Here is a 23,777-nt window from a genome sequence, read left to right as displayed (position 1 = left end):
TCATTTATTTAACTCCCTGAGCTTTAACTGGATTATAGTTTTAATGACTAAACTACCTACCAACTCAAGCATTTACTAAATTCAGTGAGACTCTTAAGTACATAATCAAACATTTCATTTCAATGGGCTAAACTGAGCTAATAAAATTTGCCTTTTAGGAAATATATTTCTCCCACTAGTCTGTAACTTCTGAATGAAAAACCAAAACAAGCTTTGGGATGATTACCAGTTACCTTCACCTACTCATGTTTCTCGGCCTTCCAACAAAGGAATACGTAAGCTTCCTGCCACGGGAGCAGAAATGCTCAGAGGTGGCCTTCCAGAATTCTCTGATGGCTCCTGTTTTATTACAACAATCTATGTGAATTTTGCATTCTACACTACAATAAATCTGTGCTTGCAAGATTATTAAATAAAATGATTGTAAGAAATGATTTAAATTTGAAATAAAGCTACCTCATAAGATGAGACATATTTTTCAAACACCGTCTAGGCTGCCTCCAAGGATTTGCTGCTTAAACACACTGTGGGTCACTCAGCAAGACGAGCACCCCAGATACCTACCTAACACAACACAGAACAATGTCTTCACCTTTCTCAACACCTACAGAAATCTCGTAACCAACTTTTGCTCCTGGGTTGTTGTTGTTGTTGTTATTATTATTATTATTAAATGATTGACTAAATAGCTAAGAGATAGCAAAGCTATGAATATGATAAAAGTTTTTAGGATCTCAAACTTGATTACTTTTTGAAGAGTTAAAAAAAAAAAACAACTTCTTGCTGATGTTAAAAGCAACACATACTCATTTTATTAAGAGAAAATAACTAAAATGAAGAGTGCCCTCTCCATATGCCCAGCCCCACAGTCCAAGGAGCAACTACACATCAGTTTCCTATATACTTTGAGTCTTTTTTTTTCTGATTTATTCTTTATCACTCATTCAAAATACCATTACAATACTGTTTAGACATACTCTGGCAAAAAAATCAAACAATACAGTCAAGCCATCAATGTCAATGATTCCTAGATGCTGACAATTACAAATACAAATGCAGTTGATAAAATCATTGGGCAGTGGCCTTTCTGTTCCATACGTGTTTGTATTGGTCCAGTGCCTGCTGAGTAATATCATTAAACTTTTAATGCCATATTAAAACTGGAACTGGGGTCCAGGAACCTATAGTGTCCAGATTCATCCAGTTCCCAACAAAGTGGCATAGGCAAATTAATCTGTCTTAATTATTTCTGAATTTCATGTCAAACTTAGATCTCCCTCACTTTAAAACCAAACAATTTTTTAAGAAATTGAAAAACCAAGACAAAAACCAGTAATGTTTTCTCCTAGAATTTACCTGGCTTTATCATGAATATTTTAAATATTTGATCAATCTCAATTTGTTCTGATAAACTAAGCCAATAGCATTTATTAAATATTCCAGTTTTCTACCATTCCTTCGGAATGTCACCATTTTCCTATACTAAACTACCACATGGATATGGTCTATTCCTAGATACTTTTCCATTAAAAATAATCTCCCTCTAGCTGCTTGCCTATCTTTTGACCAATGGCAGTGTTGTTAGGGACTACGTCATTCTACACTTTTTAAAAATATATGAATATGGGGGCCGGCGCTGTGGCACAGCAGGTTAAAGCCCTGGCCTGAACCTCTAGCATCCCATATGGTCACAGGTTCCAGTCCCAGCTGCCCCACTTCCCATCCAGCTCTCTAGGATAGCCTGGGAAAGCAGTAGAAGATGGCCCAAGTCCTTGGGCCCCTGCACCCACATGGGAGACCTGGAGGAAGCTCCTGGCTCCTGGCTTTGGATTGGCACAGCTCTGGCTGTTGCAGCCACCTGGGGAGTGAACCAGCACATGGAAGACCTCTCTCTCTGTCTCTACTTCTCTCTGTAACTCTGTCTTTCAAAGAAATAAAATTAAAATTAAATATATGAATATGTAGTCATTTAAAGCTTATAAGTTTTAATAAAAATAATCACATTTTCCCTAGGTCAACCCACCTGCATCACTCTCAAGGTGTTATTTTTTTTTAAAGATTTTTTTATTTATTTGAAAGAGTTACACAGAAGCAGAGACAGAGAGGTAGAAATAGAAAGAGAGAGAGGTCTTCCATCTGCTGGGTCACTCCCCAGGTGGTTGCAACAGCCGGAGCTGTGTGGATCGAAAGCTAGGAGCCAGAAGCTTCTTCTGGGTCTCCCACGCAGGTGCAGGGGCCTGAGGACTTGGGCCATCTTCTACTGCCTTCCCAGGCCATAGCAGAGAGCTGGATGGGAAGTGAAGCAGCCGGGTCTTGAACTGGCACCCATATGGGATGCAGGCACTGCAGGCTTTACCTGCTATGCCACAGTGCCATCCCCAATCAAGGTGTTTTTGTTTTTGTACTGCCTATGTAATAACCCAAATCACTCCACTATTGGTGGATATTCAGATTACTTCTTCACTGATATAAAACCCTTCATTTTAACAAAATCATTTTTAAAAGTTCATTTTGGTCAAAATCATCATAAATATATTAAATGCTATGTATAGCCCCCCCCCAAAAAAAAAAAAAAAGAATACAAAAGGAAGGAAAGCAAAATACATTCCTGTGGCTTTCTTGGCAAGAAAATTCTGCTGAATATCTGAAGCAATTACATGGCTCATGTGGCTGCCTCAAGAGTGCAAGAAGTTACTGAAAACTCTAAATGGAATTAGTTACCTAGTGTGCTCTTAGTAAAGGAACAAAGATTTCTTGTGAATTGACAGACCATTCAACAATTCCCATTCTATCTGCAAAGAAAACTTGGCACAAGCAACCCATTTTCCAAAAATACTGATGTTATACAGAGAGAGGAGAAACTGGTTATTTTTGTGGCTTATTAATCACTTTAGGGTGAGCTGCTTGAGTGGTAATTAAAGCCATATTGGGGCACAGTATTTTATGGGATAACCTGTTTTTTAAAAAACAGTAAAAGAGCTGGTGCTGTGGCACAGTTGGTTAAAGTCCCGCCCTGAAGCATGGGAATGCCATATGGCCGTCGGTTCTAGTCCCGGCTGCTCCTCTTCTGATCCAGCTCTCTGCTATGGCCTGGGAAGGCAGTAGAGGATGACCCAAGTCCTTGGGCCCCTGCACCTGCGTAGGAGACCTGAACGAAGTTCCTGCCTCCTGACTTCAGACTGGCTCAGCTCTGGCCACTGCTGCCCTTTGGGGAGCGAACCAGCAGATAGAAGACCTCTCTGTCTCTACCTCCCTCTGTAACTCTGTCTTTCAAATAAATAAAAACAAATATTAAAAAAAAAACAGTAAAAGAAATCAATGAAAAATTATAAATCAGGCCGTTTTTATCAATCAGAGATGGTGAAGTGATGGCCAATGCCTAGAGAAAAATGTATATTTAGCTCCAGGAATTCTTAATTAAATTATGCTACTTACCTAGGTATAAATGTATTTATATACACACATATACATGTATATATAAACAGATGTGTGCCTTTGTGTATATTTGTATCACTTCAATATTCAAAGAGAAAACAGAATCTCAAGGTTTAAATTAATGGGCAGTTATATGGCTTTTGAGTTAAAAATAATCACATTCACTCCCCCCACCCCCAGTTCTTTCCATGTAACTAATCCACATGCTACTTTGTATACCATATCTTTTCTGAGACTACAAAAATTAGTCTCTCCTTATCCAGAAATACACTAGAATGATTCTATATTGCTAGCAACCTTACCACATTTTCCCTTGAATTATAATGATTTGAGTAGAGCCAGCCTCCACCACTTGGCCTTTTCTTTGTCAGCTCAGAAGCATCCTGGCACAGCACAACGTGAGGACCCGCTAGTTGTTCGAGCTGTCACAAGCGACAGTAAGGACCCTTGTGCTAAACTGTGGTCATGATTCACTATTTTAATACAGTAAGATGGCTTCAGATGAACTACCCTCTCTCATTTCTCTTTATTCAGATATTCTATCTTGAGGGGGAATACATGAGGGTTGAAAATGTACTTCTGACGTGCTGAACAAGGTGGCACAGGTTGTGAGAACCACCTCCCACCTGGGCTTAGAGGGAAATAAAGTTGGCCACCCCCAAATGGTGCCTGGACAAGTAGGTACATTTTTAGCATGGACGAAATATGAAGAAATGAGTGACTTGGAGATGACATAACTCAGATTAAGTAATCAAGAAAGGTGTAATGATTTAAATGACTATGAAATAAACTGGATATTTTTTATGATTTGTGGTTACCTAATTATGTTCTAATTCTCTATGGATCTATTTTCAAACTGTAGAAATAAGATAAAACATAGTGGAGGGGAATGATTTCTTGATTATCATTCAGAAATAGTGAGAAGGCAAGAATGAAGAATGAAAGATTAAAAAAAGATAAAGACGTGCACAAAGAGCATAATTTTGAGACAATGCTATTATTTATCTTACTTCAACAATGGTGAGGAGGATAAACTGTTAACTTTTGACAGTGACCGAGGACTAACCTTGTAATTATTTTGCCTCTAAAAATCTCACATGTTTTAAAGTTTGCTTCTTGTTCTGGAACAAGTACAAATTAAGCTAACAATCTATATGCAATAAACAAAACAATTGGCTGTCTTTATTCAAAAGGAGTCATTCTTCCATTCTGTACTGCAACTCTAGAATTATTAAAATCAGGTTATTTAACTATCAATGGACTCTGTGCTTGAAAGACTCAGTATCATCAAATTATGCTGCTGAGACTGTCAAATAATGATATCAAGGTCATTATCCAAAAGAATGAATATTCATTTGTCTTGTAAAAAGAAAGCAAACCACATGTGCTCCCTTTATATACCAAGATGAGTAACCTTAAATAGTTACTCATTGTACTGAATTCAATTTAAATCAACTTGACAAATTAGGAAAAGCTTCATTTAACCACATTCTTCAAATGTACTAAGCCCATGAAGGCTTTTATCAGGTTCAAACTCCATGAGAAATGCAAAGAATATCATAGAAGAAACAGTACAAAACAGGTATCTTTAAATAAAAGAAAACAAAAGGATACTGGAGCCTGCTGGCCTGGTTTGGAATCCCGCCTCTCTCACTAACTACCTGTTGCAAAGTCATCAATACTGCCTACTGGGAGAAGACATATAATACTCAGCACGGTACCCAGAAGGGTCTCACTCCCCTTCTTTACTCACAAGCCTTTAGAGGGTACATGGGTTTAACAGGCAGCATCTGCTGGCTTAAACGCAGCTTAAGATGCTGTTCATGGCAAAGCACAGATGTCTCCGAATGAACTGTGGTCCACATGCTTCACAGATGATCTCATCTCCAGGCTCAGAAGCCAAAAAGGAAGGACGGAGCACTTCCTTTCCTTCGCCTGAGTGACAGTCAGACACAGTGCCTTTCTTTAGGCAGTGAAAAATTCTGTGAACAGGATCGTCTCATCTTTCTATTGTCTTGTCTTACGGCTCAGGCCATCAGTACACCTCAGTCTTTAAGACACTAGTGTGAAGTTAACGGCTAGAGGGGGTATCTTAGAGTCTAAACTGTGTCCCAAATGCCCAAGACAATCTTACTCAAACCCTGGTAATGGAAATTCAGACCCAGTGAAATAGGGAAAGGTGAGGGAGGCCCATGAAACATCCTTGTTAGACAACCACACAGTCTAACCACAGGGCCTCTCCTGGGTCCACCTAGGACTGTAAAGCTTCATGCTTTCTCTGGAGCCTCCAGGGAAGAGGAGAGAAAACAACCCAAAGAACCAAGAAGCGACTTCAGTATCTCCCCACAAACTGAACTGACCTGCTTTCAGTCTTCCAGAGGGGGCCTGCTGCCACAAAAAGCCAGGACACACCCCAGCTTGGAAGCCTTGCTCCTTTTCACTCTAAAATTCTCCCATTTTCTGTCAAAGTTCTTCTCATCCCCCCAAGACCCAGGTCCAATACCCCTTCTTCTCCAAAGACTTCTGTGAATGCCCTAAGTCAAAGTTCACCACTCTTTGCTTTGAGATTTGATTGAACTTGACCTTGTCAGGTAAGGCACTTCTAGTGTCTTTCCAATCCCACTTCCTCCCAGTAGGTGGTGAGCTTCTACAGGGCAGGTACCATGGTTTTCTTTTCTGTCTCATTCCCTAGTACTGAACCTGACACACAGCAGTCCTTGAAAAGGTATTTATTGGTTTATAATTAGTTTTTCTGACGGTCACATGTAACTTCTCAGTCACATGTGTCCCTCATATTTTATAAACAATACCAATACACAACATTTATTAGATACTTGTGTTTAATTATTTAAATGTGTGTTTTATACTTGATATTTACCATCTTAGTTATTCCTTACAAGAACCCTCCCAGGCAGATACCACTGTGAATCCCACATAAGGAAAATGGCGGTTAAGTAACTCGCCCCGGGTTACACAGTTAGCGAGTTGAGAAGCTGGAACTGGAAGCAGGAAGCCTACTTCAAAAGCCCAAATGCTTACCTAGGGAAAGGAGCTCTACACACAGAGCCTTCCAATCTGTGGACTCTCCAACCATTTCCCATACAACAAATAGTTTCTGGGTCATGGAAAAAAACAAAAAGGAGTTCCAGGGCCTGGTAAAGGAACATTTTTGGGATTCATAGTGGAAAGGCAAATACTTGAGTCTGAAACTTCAAATGACAAGTAAATTAACCCTAAAGCTCATTGCTGCTAAAAGCTTTACAAGTGCTAATGATTATTATTTATTGTAATCCTAATAACAATCCTAAACCTTAAAGTGAAAAAATCTCATCCAATAAATTAATACTTTCATTTTAGAAGCAATTCAGTCACTGTTCATGCAAAGAGTGTCTTTAAATGTGCTCCTCATTGAAAAGCAGTAGCTCTTCAAGTTGAAACTTTAACTCAGTCATGATGTTATCTATAAGCACTTCATGAATACTAATAAGGCATCTACTATTCAAGGAACGGCTAAGCTGTACTGGCAGTTCTGGTCCCTCTGCCCTTTCTTCATGAAGGAGTCTGCATTTTCAAGATCTCTTAATACTTGCACTCCATGGCACTTAGCCTTGGGACAGATTAATATGGTGCTTAAAATGGAATGTTACTCTAAGCAACAGATAGAGCCAACAGCTATCTTGAAAGAGACAGTGTACAAAGAGAGGGGGCTTAAAGAGGAAAAGCTACTTACACAGCAAATGTTGTACCAGGCTAAGGCATGTTATCCATCATATCCCTCAAAACTACAACCTTCTGTTTTTTGTAATTTTATGCATGTGTTTACATTCTTAGAAAGTCATCAAATTCCTACTCCTCAACAGGCCTAGCAAAACAGTGTTTGCATCTTTTAGTTTAAAAACTAGAAAAGTTTTTATTATATGCATTTATTACAAGGCTATACAATAATCACACTGACAAGAAGTTGATGTGGGGCCTGCATTGGCATTAGCAAGAAATCTGGAATCAGACCATAGCAGTGATTAAATCTCTCTCCCTCCCTTTAATCTTAATGTAGTTGAAGACTTATTGATCAGCTGGCAGGCCAGGAACTGTGGGAGTTAAGTATCCAGACTTATAGCCCTTTCAACTCTCCTCTGGCCTCTGCCCTCCTGCTGGGCTGGTGCCTGCCCTGTTTTCCACACTTGCCAGGTGCTTGTGCACTGTCCTTTCTCCGCTTCCTCAGGCCTGCACATCTTACCCTACACCTCCACTCTCACTTTCTAGGCAAGGCCTCCGAATCCTCTTTTCTAAAAAGCTGTATTTACGCCAGTTCATGTCTCTCTCCTTCCTAAGTAGTTTTTCTGGCCACCAGCCACACCTAACGGTTATGTGTATTTTTTGACACTCAACCTTAGGATATCTGTATCATTTCCTTGTACAAGATAGATAGATAGATAGATAGATATAAAGATTTCATGTAAATTCCTCCAACAGAGACACTTGAGGGTAATGAGCATGTCAGATGGGTGTATTTTTTTTTTTCACTTTTTATTGTTGTTGTTTTTTGATCTATCAGATCAGAGATCTTTTTAACAGACTGGGGTAGAATATATGGACAACTGAACACAGAAACAATACTTTTCTCCTCTTACTACATTTTTCTTTATGCTGTTTTGCCAAAAGGCAGAAGAGATATAAAGCTTGGAAACTAAATATGCAGAGAGGGAAAAACATGAAGCCAGGAAGGACTGTTTGAGAGGAAAGAGAAAAAGAAATAAATAATCAACAGGATGATGTAATGACTATAATGAAACCAATGTCACTTCAAAACCACTGTCAATACTAGTCTTAAACATGTTCCAGTAGTTTTCTTCCCTTCTCTGGTTATCTGTCAATGATCTTCATTATCCTCTCAAAACAGGAGAACTCAGAGCACTCCTTTCTTAACTAACAGCTAATAAACCTGTGCTCTAGACCCATCCAACCACATGTCTTCCTTGAAGTCTATCCCCAGGTTCCTAGCTGCTCTCCCATGGTCTGACACTATCACAAAGCTTCCAATCTTAGGTTGATCTTATCATTCACTGGTAATCTTTTATACTTGTTTTATTCAGTTACATATCCAATTATATAGAGTCCATTCTAATGTCAGTTTCTTCACAACTCCTGTTGATGATAATGAGTGAGGATAATAACAATGATAGCCAGATATATATGATAGTACAAAATTCATAGACAATTGAATTAAAAGGTATGTTAATTTTGGTGCAAAAAAAATCTGAAATCTGTACATAGAGGGAACTTTGAAAAGTTCATGAGAAATGCTTTATATGAAAACTTATAGGGGCTGGCGATGTGGATTAAGTGGATTGTGGATAAGTGGATTAAGCTGCTGCCTGCAGTGCAGGCATCCCATGTGGTCAAGAGTTAAATTCCCAGCTTCTCCACTTCTCATCCAGCTCCCTGCTGATGTGCTTGGGAAAGCAGCGGAAGAATGCTCCAGGAAGCTCTAGGCTCCTGGCTTCCACCTGGCCCAAACTTGCTTGTTGCAGCCATTTGGGGTATGAACCAGAATGTGGAAGACCTCTCTTTCCTTGTCTCTCCTCCTCCCTCTGTATCTCTTGCCTTTCAAATAAATAAAATAAATCTTCAAAAAACATAAATAAAAAAGAAAAGCTATACATGGATAGCAAATTTTTTACACCAAAATATTATTTTTAATTCTACTTTCCAATGACCTTTTTGAAATAAGGATATATACGTGCATACATGTGTGTGTTTAACTGTCTCTCCACAAACTGAAATCATTGCAACTGGCTGCTTTGCCCACCATAGAACCTCTCCCAAGGCCTGCCCCTTCTATCTCCCATATAAGGTCTGCTCTACTCTTCATCCCACTGAACTGGTTCCCCAATCTGTTCTAATCTATGGCTATGCTGACTTCAATTCTCCATACTACAAATATGTGCTCATGCCCTTTTCCCTCAGGGTACTAAGGAAACAGCCCAAACTTGATCCTTCACATAACATACCAGGGCACTTCGAAAGTTTGCAGAAGATAGATATAAAAGATAAGGCTGTTTTCGTGCAAACAAATTTTGACATCCATACATACAAAGGGTCTGACCCAGCACTGGGCATGCTGGAGGCAAATACTTGTTCAATGATTGTGTTCTAGGTCAGGTCCCTGCGGTGTATTTCTCTCACCCTTAGCCCTTCTCCTTGTTTGCCACTGCTTCTTTCTGACTCCATCCTCATCACACCCTGATCTGTGAGCCTCCATTTCAAAAATTCCTAGCACTCAGAACTGGTGACTTCATTAACTCAGGAACAGATTTTAAGCAGCACATGAAAAAGAACTCTTAATTTTTACCTTACAAAAGAAGTAATTATATACTCTCTTTTCTTTGATACTCACCACTGAACATGGATTAATATTCTGTGTTCCAATTTACATATAGCCATTTGAATTTTAAGAGTGATCACACATAATTTTTTTTTTTTTTTTTTTTGTGGACAGGCAGAGTGGACAGTGAGAGAGAGAGACAGAGAGAAAGGTCTTCCTTTTGCCATTGGTTCACCCTCCAATGGCCGCCATGGCTGGTACACTGCAGCCGGCGCACCACGCTGATCCGATGGCAGGAGCCAGGTACATATCCTGGTCTCCCATGGGGTGCAGGGTCCAGGCACTTGGGCCATCCTCCACTGCACTCCCTGGCCACAGCAGAGAGCTGGCCTGGAAGAGGGGCAACCGGGACAGAATCTGGCGCCTTGACTGGGACTAGAACCCGGTGTGCCGGCGCTGCAAGGCAGAGGATTAGCCTAGTGAGCCGCGGCGCCGGCCAATCACACATACTTTTACAAAAGTATATATTAAATTTATCTAAAATGATCTATGTTTAAAAGGATCATTTTTCTTTTATGATTTTGTTGTTTTTTAAGTTTAAAAATAATTTTAAAATCTGGATATTGTCTGTCATCCTAATTTTTAAGCATATTTTTTTAAAACACCCAGAAAAATTGGTTAAGAATCAACAATCAATAATACCACCAAGTGGAATCTTTTTCCTAAGCTACTATTTTTTACTCCAAATAGTTAACATGAGAGTTTACTTTATAAATCAAAATTTTTCAATATTAATGGTTGCAAACCAAAAATACTTATTTTTTGTCGCTCCCCCTCTTCGTGGAGGAACGACACAGGACCCTGCGCTGTTCTTTCGTCTGCTCGGCCCTCCCCGGGTTTGCTGCTGGTTCTTCCCGGGTTGGCTACTATCCCTTCCACCTCCGTGGAAGGGCAGTTCCCCCTGGCCACATTCCCCACTTCCGCAGGGGAGCGGCACACCGCCGGCCGGTTCTCTGGGGGGCTGCACAGGTGTTCCCCTTAGATGTTCCCCATAGATGTTCCTGGTGCATGCCGTCTCTCTCCTCCTTTATAGTCCTCCTCCGCCAATCCCAACTCGGCTGCCCACACGCCGAGTACGCTGCTCTCCTCCAATCAGGAGCAAGTCCTACAGTTTATTAGTTGAACTGGAGGCAGCTGTGCGGAAGCTGTTTACTTCTCTCCCAGCGCCATATTGTGGGAGAGCAGATGCATAGAATAAGTCTTAATTCCAGTAACTCAGTCCAGTCCGGGCTGCTCCCCACAATTTTTCCTCAAAGTAAAAAAGAACCACTTTTTCTTACTTTAGTCGTACAGTATTTATTGAAGTAGCTTATCTTAGCACCTATAAATCCTCATGCTTTATACTTTGGCACACCAGAATTAACTCATCATTTACTAGGTTACAAATTACATGAAAATAGGTTGTTGCTTATCATGACAAGCTCACATTCCTACAATACTCCTTGAACATATATTTATTAAACAGTGCTTGAAAATGCATGTGTTTAATAATTCTATATCTTCCTGTACATTTTCCAAGAAAATTAGAATGCATAAGATAGAATGATTCATATACTTTTTCTGTGGAACTAGAATTAAGCAGAAAATCACTTGCTTTACACTTGGTTAATTTTTCTTAAGTATATTCCACTTTCCTCATGTAATACATATATGGTACAAATTTGATGATTCACAGTCACAACAGTGCCCTCTTCAGAACATTAACAAATTTTGATTTCTTTCATATTTCATATTCCCTTTAGAGATTTGCATTACATGTGCTCTAACCTCAGGCTAACTACTATTTTTTTTAAGTTTATTTATTTGTTAGAAAAAAAATTCTTCTATTGACAGAGTTAACAAAGAAAAAAAAAACAGTTCCAGTTGTAGCTTATTTGCTTACCCTTTCTCCTTTTTTACAAACTTCCCAAGTAAGCATATAAAAAACTAGAAGTTTTAATATGACCTAACATTCCTTCCTTCTGCTTCTCTCTCAACACACACTATGAGGCTGGTGTATAGCATACCCGAGAGGTATCTTGGAGCAAATATTTTTCTACAGCTCAGTTCACACAAATCTGCTCCCTCTACTGGCCAATTTTTCATCTTCTAGCATTCTACTTAAATATAAAGTTAATGCTATCTACAAAAAGAAAATAAAAGTTCCTTTACAAATTAGAAACCTGGAAAATCACTTAACAAGCTCTTCTGCAACATTAAGGTATGGTGTTAATTGAATTTAGGCAAAAGTAATTATCAAGTACAGAGGTAAACTCAGGAATTTCCAATTTATTATCATTGTTCCCTTAAGCAATTCTTCTAAGACCATTTCTTATTAGCTCAGTTCTCAACCTAAAATCTTCACAGTACTTTACAACGAGTGTCTAACCAAGACTTTGCACATTGATACAACGGCATTGTTAAGGGACAGGAAGGAGGGAGTGTTGTTCAGTGATTTGTTACAGCCACTACATTAGTGGCAGAATAGATAATCAACAACAGGAACCACAGTGCTATCAAAGAACCCACACCACTTTCCAATTCACTGTCTTTCAAAGATGGATTATACTATAAGAAAAAAAAAAGTCATTTTTCTCACATATCTAAGAAAATGTTTTAATTTTAATAAAGTGATTTATAATAAAGAATCTAAGTACACTTCTTTAAGTTCCAAGTACATTTTCTAAAACAAACAAACAAAATCAATAGTGCTTTACATTAAAACTCCATGGGCTACTTTAATTGCCACCTTCCCATTAGGTACAACTTTAGACCTTACACTCTATTTAATATGATAGAATCCTCGAAGTGGGTATCAAGATGCCCATTCTGCAGCTCATTTACATAACTTATATAATCTTTCCAAAGTCATTATAAGCAAAGCAGGAGCACAGCCTAAAGGATCTGGACACTGAAGCCAGAATCATGTACTTCCTTCCATCTGATTTAATCACATCGCTGATTTTAGTTTTTAATCAGTACATTTATGGGGGTGTGGGAAAATAATTTCATTTTACAAGTCTTCTTGGCATTTAATTAGTGTATCTTCATATTTATTTTAGAGGATTCCCAAATTTCTGTTCAGATTTCAGAACATTCCTTCACATGGATTTAGCCATACATAGGGGAAGGAAAGGAAATAAAGAACAAGACAACACATGTATCTGTGACTCAGTGTACTTTTCCTCCTTTTGCATTCTGTAAATATTGATGTCACAGCTCTTAAAATACTCTTCAAAAGGCGGTGTGACTGACAGTCCAAGGGCTGTGTCTTTCAAAACAAATATGCTTTATTGACAGAGAGCACATGCATCCCCATTTAATTTTTCTGAGGCAGAGGGGTGGGACTAACACCAGGAATTCTCAACATTTTAACTAAATTCAGTATTCTACATTGAACACAACAGGCAGGTTACTGAGTAACAGACGTCATGGAAGCCCGTCATTCCTATCAGCAGCACAGCATGTACGGGAAGGGTACACTCTACAAGTCTGCGAGTTAATCCCAGAGCAGCGCACAACTTTCTACGCCACTGCAAATATTTTTAAGTACAAGCAAAAAAATTTAACACATATTGTAGGAAAAAGTCCTCACATTTGCCTAAGTATTTACTAGGTTTTAAAATATGTAATAATATACTGCTTGAAAATACAAGTTTGAGCAAGTACTTGAAAAAGAACAATCTAGAGTAAATAAAATATATTTGACCTCTGTGATTGTATGAAGAAAATCAAACCTGTCATTATCTGCTGTGTATCAAAAATTACAAACTAAGAGTAAATGTCAGCCACATTTTATATCGTGTTGAAGATCTTCTCAAACTTTAAGATAAGGCTCATCCAAGAATCAAAGGAGAATTTTGCTTGCTGAGCCCGCCCAGCTGTTTGGCTCTGATGATTGTCAAATCTATACTTTAGAAGTGAGCAAACTCCTTCTATGTCTTACACAGCTCCTCTGGGGTCAACCTCCTGAGCCCAGATCAACCTTCTAAGGTCCGATTAATGGAGTCACATTAAGTGAGGTGAAACTGATTGTAAAAGATGAGTTGGACCAATAAAGGATTTGTTGGTGAGATAAAACCTATATAATAATAAAATCATTTGGGAACTAGACAGCATGTAATAGAGTGCAACAAATATGTTAAAAGCCATCAGGGACTAGACGGTATATACTAAGACATTCTTGGCACCTGAATACTTGGCAACTACAAAAGCTATGGGGAATTCAGAGGATTCTCTTTATTCCCTTTGATGAACTCATTTTGTCTGTTAATTAACCCTTTAATTAGTGGCTAGCCTTACTCACATTGCTAAAGTCACAGTCAGTGATGACCCTGAGGTTCCAGGAGCTTTCCTGCCGCTGCAAACTTAGCCAACTCTGACCTGGCTTCTTTTGCTTTGGCTATTAGAGCAAACAACACTCTGAAAGAGTCTGAAAAGAATAGTTCAGTTCCTTGCTGTGCTGTTAGTCAAGAATGGGATAGGTTCTGCAACTTTCCAAGGGATGAAATAGCTAGAAGGAAGTCAGGAAGCTGGCCATTCCTGACATCTCAAGCTCAACTTAAGAAGAATTGGCTAGGCTTTTATGGGAAAGTAATACTTAAGGGAGAACAAAACTTGAGTGGAAATTTTGTTGGCATTCATACAGAAATGGTCAAGGGCAATCTGAGAACATGTGTTAAGTGTAGTAATGTTTTGTGCTTCTCATACTTGTTTTCCATAGGAGAAGCAGGGAACTATGGAATCAGTCAACAACAACCAGATTGAGAGAAGAATGCTGCATGTCCAGTTTTAGTTTCTACCTCACAGAAAGAGTAAAAGAACCAATGTCAGGTCTGTTCCAGGATAAAATCTGAAACTGATAAAGGAGAAAAATGGTGGAAGGTCTCCCAGCATTGGACACTTGGTCTAGATGACCTCCAAAGTTCATTTTTACTCCATGCTATGATTTTACCTCATTATCTACAGCTGGGCCCTTCCCTACACTTCCCCTCTTCAACTACCCTCTCCCAGAAAGACAGAGACAATTAACCATCTTCATAGCACTGATAAAAATTTCTTATCTGTGTAGTAGGGTTTAAAAAAAACTGTGACATTTATTTTGTTTGTTTTCCCCATATTATTTGTGTTTTTCACATAGTTTAACACTGAATCCTATAACTTGGAAACTGTCTAAAATATCAATTTTTGTACACCTTTCACTAAGTTGTTTTTCAATTTGTAACACATTAAACATTTTTCCTGTGTTGTCTTAGAATTCTATATTAAGGAAAGACTTTAGTAAGATTTTCCAACATCTATTTAGAAAGTATACAGGAAAGCATTTTTTCTTTAAAAAAAAAAAAAGTTCATTCCTAACACCTTTAAAGCAAAGCCATGGAGGCCCTTAATAACTTTTCACTTAATACATAAGTCAGTATATGACTTATTATGAAGATGCTGAACTTTCTGAAATTAGGATATTCAGATTACTAGTAGATTCATTAGGGTTAAACTACTTTAGCCCTACTTTTGCATTTAGTCAGAATCATTCCACCACATCTGGAGCAAAACTTACCACATCTGGAGCAAAAAAATACCACTATATGCAGTACAGGCAGATAATAAACACGGTCAAATCTGGGCCTTCAAATCCAGAGCTTCCTCACCTGTAGGTGGTTTCAGAAGCATTTGGGAGCACTGTACACTCTACAGTCACTACAATATCTTTTTAAATGAGATTTTTTTTAAAGAAAGTTTCTATCAATTCTCCTAAAGATCAGAGGGTCAGGAGTAAAACATAGGGTGAATACCTTTGTCAGTTTTAATCTTTGATTTTCTTGTTCAAGTGTATGCATCATATACTTCTAAAGTGACTCAGTATAGTGTATTTCACTTTAATTAGCATTATATGCTTGAACTATAATTAATCACTTCCTTAACCTGGTTTGTTTATAAGGATTATACCAGTAGATAAGCCTTGAGTTCATTCTACGATTTTTATATAACAAGTAAATGTTGACATTATAACCTAGATACTTTGATGAGTGATTTTTTTCCACTTACAGGTTTATTAGTATAAGCAAAATAAAGTATATTATAAATACTATAGAACATTATACAAATTTAAGTATATAAAAATATAAAAAATTTAACTATTAAAGATTTAATGTTTCCAAAATATCCTCTAGTCCATGATACATTAACTTTCCAAAACTCCGAGATTCATCTTGGAGGTGTCACTGCTACCAGTGATCTCTGTGGAACTCTGAATTCCAATCTCTCCTCTGCTGTCACTGCAAATGCCATGTGCTGGGTTGCACAAGGAAGACAGTTGTGCTGAGAGGGGGAATGGAGAGGAGAGGGCAGTTACATTGAAAACTGGAAACTCTGTGTCTCAAATCAACAGGGGCAAACTGAAATTCTTCTCAAATGGTCCTTTCTGAGGTTCTGAATTCTATAAAACATACATTTGGGTTCATAAATAAAACTGCCCAATGTTGGAACTCAAAGGAACCTCAGATAGCAGCGATTTAAAGATCGTAAAACTGAACCTATAGAATGTTAAATTAAAACTAAATTTCCTGTATTCTCTGCAGCAGTATAAAGTTTGGATCCCTTTAGAGCAAATGGTTATTATTTTATATAGGTTCTATATTTTAAATGTTTTTCAATGAATTATTGATTCATTTATTTGAAAGGCAGATCAACAGAAAGACAGAGATTTTCCATCTGCTGGTTTATTTCCCAAATGCCCACAATGTCCAGACCAGGCCAAAGCCAAGAGCCAGGATCTCCATTCTAGTCTCCCACATGGGTACAGGAGCCCAAGTACCTTGGACATCTTCTGCTGCCTTCCTGGGCACATTAGCAAGAAGCTGGATCAGAAGTGGTACAGCTGGCACTCAGATATGGAATGCAGGCATTGCAAATTGTGGCTTGACCTGCTGAACCACAACACTGGCCCATTTACATATTGTTTTTTACTAAATTATAAACTTGAGATTAATTTGAATGTGTACAATTAATAAGAAACAAATGGCTGACGTGCTGTGCTTTAAAAGTCAAAATTCCCGGGTTTATTAACCATAAGATAACAGGAAGAACTCTACTCAGTTTCTTCTTCACTTTCAGCCTCTGAAATGAAGTTGATCAAATACAGGGAAAGTTTCTGGCAATTTTATCCTATAACCCTAATGAGAGAATTCACAGCAGAATGCAACAGACAAGAAATGATCTATTTACAGGGCAATTTACAATTCTCAACATTGCTTGCCATGTGAAAGAGTATCTCAAAGCAAAGGCACATGCCAACAAAGTCCTTGTGGCTGCAGAACATAGGAGCAAAAACCTGTGCTGACAGCTTTTACTGGAAATTATTACAAAGGCCAGAGAAGTTAAAAGAAGGATTGGGTGGTTACTGTGACTTCCGCTCAAACAGAACATTAGTGCAAAGCTCTTGGACTCAGTAACGTCTGAAAGGCATTACAGTAGGCAATCAGGGTGCATTACTGTGGCAGGATAGCCTGCATTACCCTCTCACCGAGGCCTCTCTGACAAGAATGGAACAAAGATGATGCTGTATCTTCCACATGTAACTCAGCAAACTTCGATGGCTTCCTTTCTGGGTGAGTTTCCCTCTCTTCCCTCCCTTCGACTTCACTTAGAAAAATCATCTTGGTTAGGGGTTCGAGTTTGACTTTGTAAATAGCCTGACGCTGTCCCAGATTACTGGCCCCAACATTCCTTACAGAAAGCACCTGGTTAAACATCCTAAGGTTAAGCAAATCAAGGTAGCTTTAGGTTGACTTCAAGAAACTGTCAAATCAACAAATTCTTCACTTTGTCAGATGCTGGCCCCTGTCAGAAGGATTTTCCAACTCCTTCAAACTTGCTTCTTGTCGCTGGCAACTTCCTGTCAGTCCACACCATTGGTTCTTAAAGCTTACAAATTCTTATTTCCCATTCTCCAGTTGCTCTAGAGATTACCCTGTTGACCTCTGCTACCGATCTGGCAGAAGTCATCAAGAAGGCACTATTAGTGACCTTACCACAAAATGAGAACTGCCTAGTCACCAGAGCCAACTTCACTTTCTGTAATGCCTCATTCAGTTGCCCATGTTTTAAAACAACTCATAAAAAAGGATTACCACTTCTATGGTGCTTCTTGTTTTCCCCCTTGTCTTTAATAAGAAAAAAAAAAAGGCAAGAAGGGGCCTATCAAGAAGTTTTCTTTTGAAGACAGAAAATACTGCAGTTAAAAGTATATTTTTATTAGAAAAGTTATTCTTCTTGAACAAATTCTAAATACAACATCTGACTTCAATCTTGGAAATGCATTTTTTTTCACTGCTCACTGCTGACACTGATGATTCAGTTAGGCACCCAACTCTCAACTATGGGACAAATGTTTCCTGAAATTCAATCATGTGAGTTATTAGGTTTTAGCTGTCAGCCTAGAAGTAACTGCACTGCCGCTGTTGGTTCCTAGGATATTTCTGCCTGCTGGGATGATATGAGAACTTGCCAGAGTAATAGCATCTACCCGACCACCTCTCAAGTTCTTCCGTATGATGTCAGACAGCGTGGGTTAGTTATCACATATCTTCTTGAACACGGACTATTATTTCAGGATAAGTATCGTAACCATGAAAAAAATTCTGAGGACCTGAAACTGAAACAGGATTTAAGTTTTATAATTAAAAATGGAATCTATTTGTAACCTTCCACAAAAATCCAATGACAATATATAGCTTTGATAATGGAACAAGCTTATTTTAAAACAACAAAAATATCCCTGGCATCTCCAATGGTCCATTTTAAGTAACTTGAGAAGATAAATACTACTTATTTACGTCATTTATTCAAACATATTTTGATACCTGCAGCAGCTATTGCTTGAAGAAATTTACTAAGACGGTTTACCATCTGAGTTCTTTTAATGCAAGGAGGAAATAACAGACACTGACATAGTAAAATAATGCAAGGCTATAATTTTTGGTAATACTCCTTAAAGTTATGTTAGCAGAGAGAAACAGTAGGATCTAATTGAACCCTAGGATAGATTTGTAACCCTTGGTAGAAAGCTCCCATTATCACAGTAGACTCCTCCTGGGTAAGAAGGAAAAGAGTACTTTTCATAGAAAAGAACTATGCTTTTAAAGTTAACATATGTGCACACACATCATCTACAAGCTGTAGAGTTGAATGACGGACAGATGCTGCTAACTATACTTGGATGCAAAAGTATTCCCTGCTCTCATAAAATAGAGTATTGTCTAAGCATGACTTCAAAAGAGAAATGTAAGTTTCGAGGCTCATCCACAAGGTCAGGATTCAGCACATTGTTGACCCCAGCCTGACAACTTGGCTTCCAAAAGGAGCACTAGCACTGACCACCTAAGTAGGTGAACACCCATGACTCTGAACATGTGTAGCCAAGTTCTAGCAAGCAGAATTAAAGAATGATAATCAAAGCAAGCACTGTGTGTTACTGTTCCTGTCAGCACCAAGGCAAATGTGATCATAAATAAATTCTTATAATACCATGAAGTTTTTCTCCTTTAACAAAATACCCATTGTCTTTTCCCAGAATTAGAAAACTCTGCATCCGGTCTTAATCAAATAGCAGTAATTTTACTGATAGGAATATATGAGTAAGTAGTTGTAAAATATACAAGCTCACATATCATCACAGCTTGAATCTCATCTTTGTAAAATATAAATAAAACACTAAAGCTGGAGGAAAATTCTGACAAGAAAGGGCACAGGAGCTTCATGGTACATCAATAAAGGAAACTTTTTTTTCAATAAATCCATTTACAGTAACATCTATATGCCTGATTCTAATTAAAAAGAAAATAAACTATAAAAGCATTTTTATTCCTAGAGAAAAAAACATTGGAAGGATACACATCCAAAATGGTCATAAAGTATATTAATTGAGAGTGATGATTTTGGTTTTCATGTTTTTCAGTGTTATATTCAACATGGATCATTTCATAGGCAAAAAAGAAAGCCAATATGTTATTTTAAAATCAAATATTATAAATGTAATTTAACAAAGTGTCAGCCTTCTGACGTAGCAAATCAATATGCTGCAGTGGAAAGTCATTTTCTTTTCTGTGACCATGTGACATCCTTTTACACTTGCTGAAAATTAACTGCTTCACTACATAATTACTGCAACTACAGCAAATGGGCTTTTTCTGTCTGTAATTCAATTACTGTGGAAGGTTTTATAGTTTGAGAATTAAGAAGTGAAGCATTTTCTTGACTATACACATAGACATAAAACAGACTCTCAACATATCATGTCCTAATTAACACTGCGTTTCAAAATTCTGTTGTCTGTAACAGAGTCATCCTAGATTACTGGCCAATCTTTTGCAGTCTAACAAGAGAGTAGAAACATTGCTCTGTCCCATTTCCAGGTAGCCTATGCGATTTCCCTATGATGATCAGAGACCAGAGTTGTTTACTAGCGTGTTACCACAGTATTTTATTCACACAGCTACTGTGACATCATCAACTTGGATAGAAAATTTTTGTTTGCAGATTTGTCTTCCACACTACAAGGAATGCATTCATTAAGTTATGAATAAATGAACTGTCCTAGAAACAACTGAACTTAGGGACAAATGTCAGAGATGGCTCAGGAAATCACAGTGAATCATCTGTAACATCAGTAACACTGAAAGGAAACTATTAAATGTTCCTTTCTTAAGAAAGGTTTCCGACAACTTAAGTCTCCTTTCCTTCCTCTACCCTTATTCCCACTCCCCCATGTTCCTAACGTATTCATGAATTCATTCAACATCTGCCTTTGAAATGAAGAACCAAATTAGTTTTATGTGTAATAATTTTAAGAACACCCTGATTTTTCCTAACTATGTTTTGTGCTTTGGATCTCATTACACTGCGCTGCTATGGAGAACGGTGAATAAGTGCTGTTTTATTTCAGGCTGGGTTACAGTGCAGGCCTCACCAATAGCTGCTGAGAACACGCTGGAGTGCTATGCAGGTGCAGCCACCTCCCTGGTCTAGAGTGACTTTTATGGCCAGCAGGGGTGAGATTCTGGGAATTTATTTACTTAGCACCATTATTTAAAATTATTATTTGAAAGGCAGAGAGACAGAGATGTCCCACCCTCTGGTTCACTCCTCAAACGCCTGCAATGGCTAGGGCTAGGCCAGATTAAAGCCAAAAGCCAGAACTCAATCCAGGTTTCCCACATGGGTGGCAAGAACCCAACTACTTAAGCCCTCACCACTGCCGTCCAGGGTGCACATAAGCAGAAATCTAGAAATGGAAGCAGGGCCGAGACTCAAAGCTACTCACTCCCATATGGGTTGTGGTGCTCCCTCCTTAGAGGCATCTAAGCTGCAAAGTTAAACACCCACCTTAGATTCCAGGACTTTTATCTACAACCTCTGTTGTTAGCTTTTCTCTGACTTGAGGAAATAAAATTTACCTTCAGTTAAGCAACTCAGTAAAACTAACCACAAGATAACTCACCTTACGTGTGTACAAATCTCCAGAATTTCTAAAGGATTACAATACCACCCACCATATTCTTTATGTATATGGCATGCATTTTCAGAGTCCACAGGGCAGAAGTTCCAACTACTTATCTGGTTCTGCTTAATTTACAGGAATATTCTGTACTCTCAATCAGCAATTCTCAGTAAGGATACTTCTGGCATTTGGGTAAGACAAGTCTTTACTCAGCAAGACTGTTTTATTCTGTGCTGAGTTAACACATCTAGGCTCCCTCCCACTCTCTGACCCCTACCACAAATTTCCCAACACTTCCAAGGGGGTGATGGGATGTTTGGTTGAGGATTACTTTTCCAAACAAACCCAACATATAAGAATTTCAATTTTAAAAGTAATTTGACTCCTTTAAAAACAAGTTCCATAAGGTTTTTCACTCAATGATTACATTAACTAAAACTCCCTCTCCTCCTCCACATACACACACACACAGACACACATACCTCTACTTTCAAGAACAGGCAAGGTTTGCCTCCTATATTTTTAAGGTGTCTATGATCAACCTGAGTATTTTCAATGTGACCTCTGCTCACAATCTGGATACTGTAACATTTCCAAGTCAATTCATATTCCCATGTCTATTTATACTGACTACTTATTTAGTGTCCAAATTGGTTAATCTTGTTAAAAATAGGTTTCTAAAGCATTATTAGCATCATGGCTTCCACACTTCAGGTTTCAATTTTAAAAGCATTACAGGAAAGGAGTAAATAGCTACTTCCTCTGTGTATAGGCCCCTTCAGTTCAAGACACATAAAATTGCACCCTCCAACAACCAGAGGGAAAGAGTATTTTTGCAAGTTTAGGGCCTCTGGTCAGAAGAACAATGTAAAGATGATGAGTCATTTCTAAAACATGAAGTGCAACTGTAAAGTTTTCAGAAGAGTCACATAGATTCAAGTTGTTCAACTGAGGAAAGGCTACCTAGAATCATAAATCTGTTTTTTTTTTTCATTATAAGAACTTCACACTTAGTGTGGACGTTGAAGCTTTAGCGCTTCCCTTATCTGCATGTGCAGCATGCCTTACCGAACCTGCCAACAATTGAAGAGGTCTTTTAAAAACTGTATAGCAAAACGCAGTAATTCAGAAATGATCATACATATGTATATGCACTACATAAACAGTGCCTGCAGTGACTTCTGGCTGAAAACCAGCATTTTCTGCTCCTTCTTACAACAGTTCATACACTGTCAGGTACATCAAGTCCTAATGCTTTCATACTATGACTCTCGTGTTTCAAGCCAATCAACATTCTCATTTTACTTGGAAAGCATTTAACCCTTACTTTCTGCCTTTGTAGCACCACGTGCACTCTTTGACTTCTTTTTAGAAATCTTGGCCTTCTAAAATCCTATTTTGCCTTGAGAAGAGGTACTCCTCTGAGATGGTAAGTAAGTCCAAGTCAGGTATAGCTCTATTAACACAGGGAAGCCACATGTGTTCCTTTATCTCATCTTCTAGTTCTGCTCTGTGAACAGCTTATCCAGACCTTCCTAGAATCCAAAGAACTCTAGGTGGCCAATAAGGAAGGTCTGGCCTCTTAACTTCTCCATCATCTCAAAGCAGGACTCACTTGTTGATATCTGATCAGCTTCTGGTCACAGTAATACTTACAGGCTCAGCATCTAAAATCTTGAATTATGCTCCTGCTATACACCTCTTCCTCCCAGACTTCCCTGATTTGTGGGATTCAGACTCTACTTTCTTACAGATGCTGTTAACTGCCATAAGACTCCCCACCAGTTCTGATCCCTCAGGCTGACACGGAGGAGCTGTCCCAAAGAGACAAGAAGTGAAATGCTGCACAATAAATTAACACTCTCTTAAAAATATTCTCTAGGGAAGAGTAATTTTAATAACTCTTCACAGAGGAATTTTAGACACTATGAGTGTATTTTACAGAATGCCTACAGGACAAGTTAAGAGGAAAGAGAAAACCTGGACTGGACCATCTCCTTGTTCTTATTTGCTCATTGGTTTTATTTTTTCCATTTTATAAAGAAACTATGCTAAAGCAAGTAATGAAGCAGTATAACTTTAAGGAGTCTGTTGTTTCTAAGACCTTTTCAATGTTACTGGCCACATACCATGCCCTTCTTGAAAGGACTACATTATATTTATCTTTGTATGCCCAATGCTATAAGGCGGTACATATTAGGTGCTTAATAAATGCCTACTTAATAAATGCATTACAGCCTACACATTAAAAGCAGCATGACCTGAACAAAGATGAGAAAATATGGAACCTAAGCCCAGAAAACTCCTTGAGCCTGAATTTTGGGTAACAGGCACCAATTATTTACTATGGTCTATAAATTTCATACATGTTAAAAATATTTATGTCATCTTCATAAAGTGAGACATTTTCTGTGTCAGGCTTAACAGTAATCTATTTATCTACATTATGAACTTTATAACTTGTAATCTCACATTCAATAA

The 23,777-nt window shown here is 38.3% G+C and overlaps 1 protein-coding gene across 31 annotated transcripts in view; it reads right to left on the bottom strand.

Annotated features, from left to right (window-relative positions):
• The window catches only part of BBX (BBX high mobility group box domain containing), a 285,277-nt gene that overhangs the window by 110,827 nt on the left and 150,673 nt on the right, over positions 1 to 23,777 (bottom strand). The window lies entirely within an intron of this gene.

Source organism: Oryctolagus cuniculus, chromosome 4 (genome assembly GCF_051225735.1).
Source record: "Oryctolagus cuniculus isolate XC-2025 breed Fujian yellow rabbit chromosome 4, ASM5122573v1, whole genome shotgun sequence".
Classification (NCBI taxonomy): Eukaryota; Metazoa; Chordata; class Mammalia; order Lagomorpha; family Leporidae; genus Oryctolagus; species Oryctolagus cuniculus.
The sequence above is the reverse complement of the archived record's forward strand: the minus strand, read 5'-3'. Positions and strand labels throughout refer to the sequence as shown.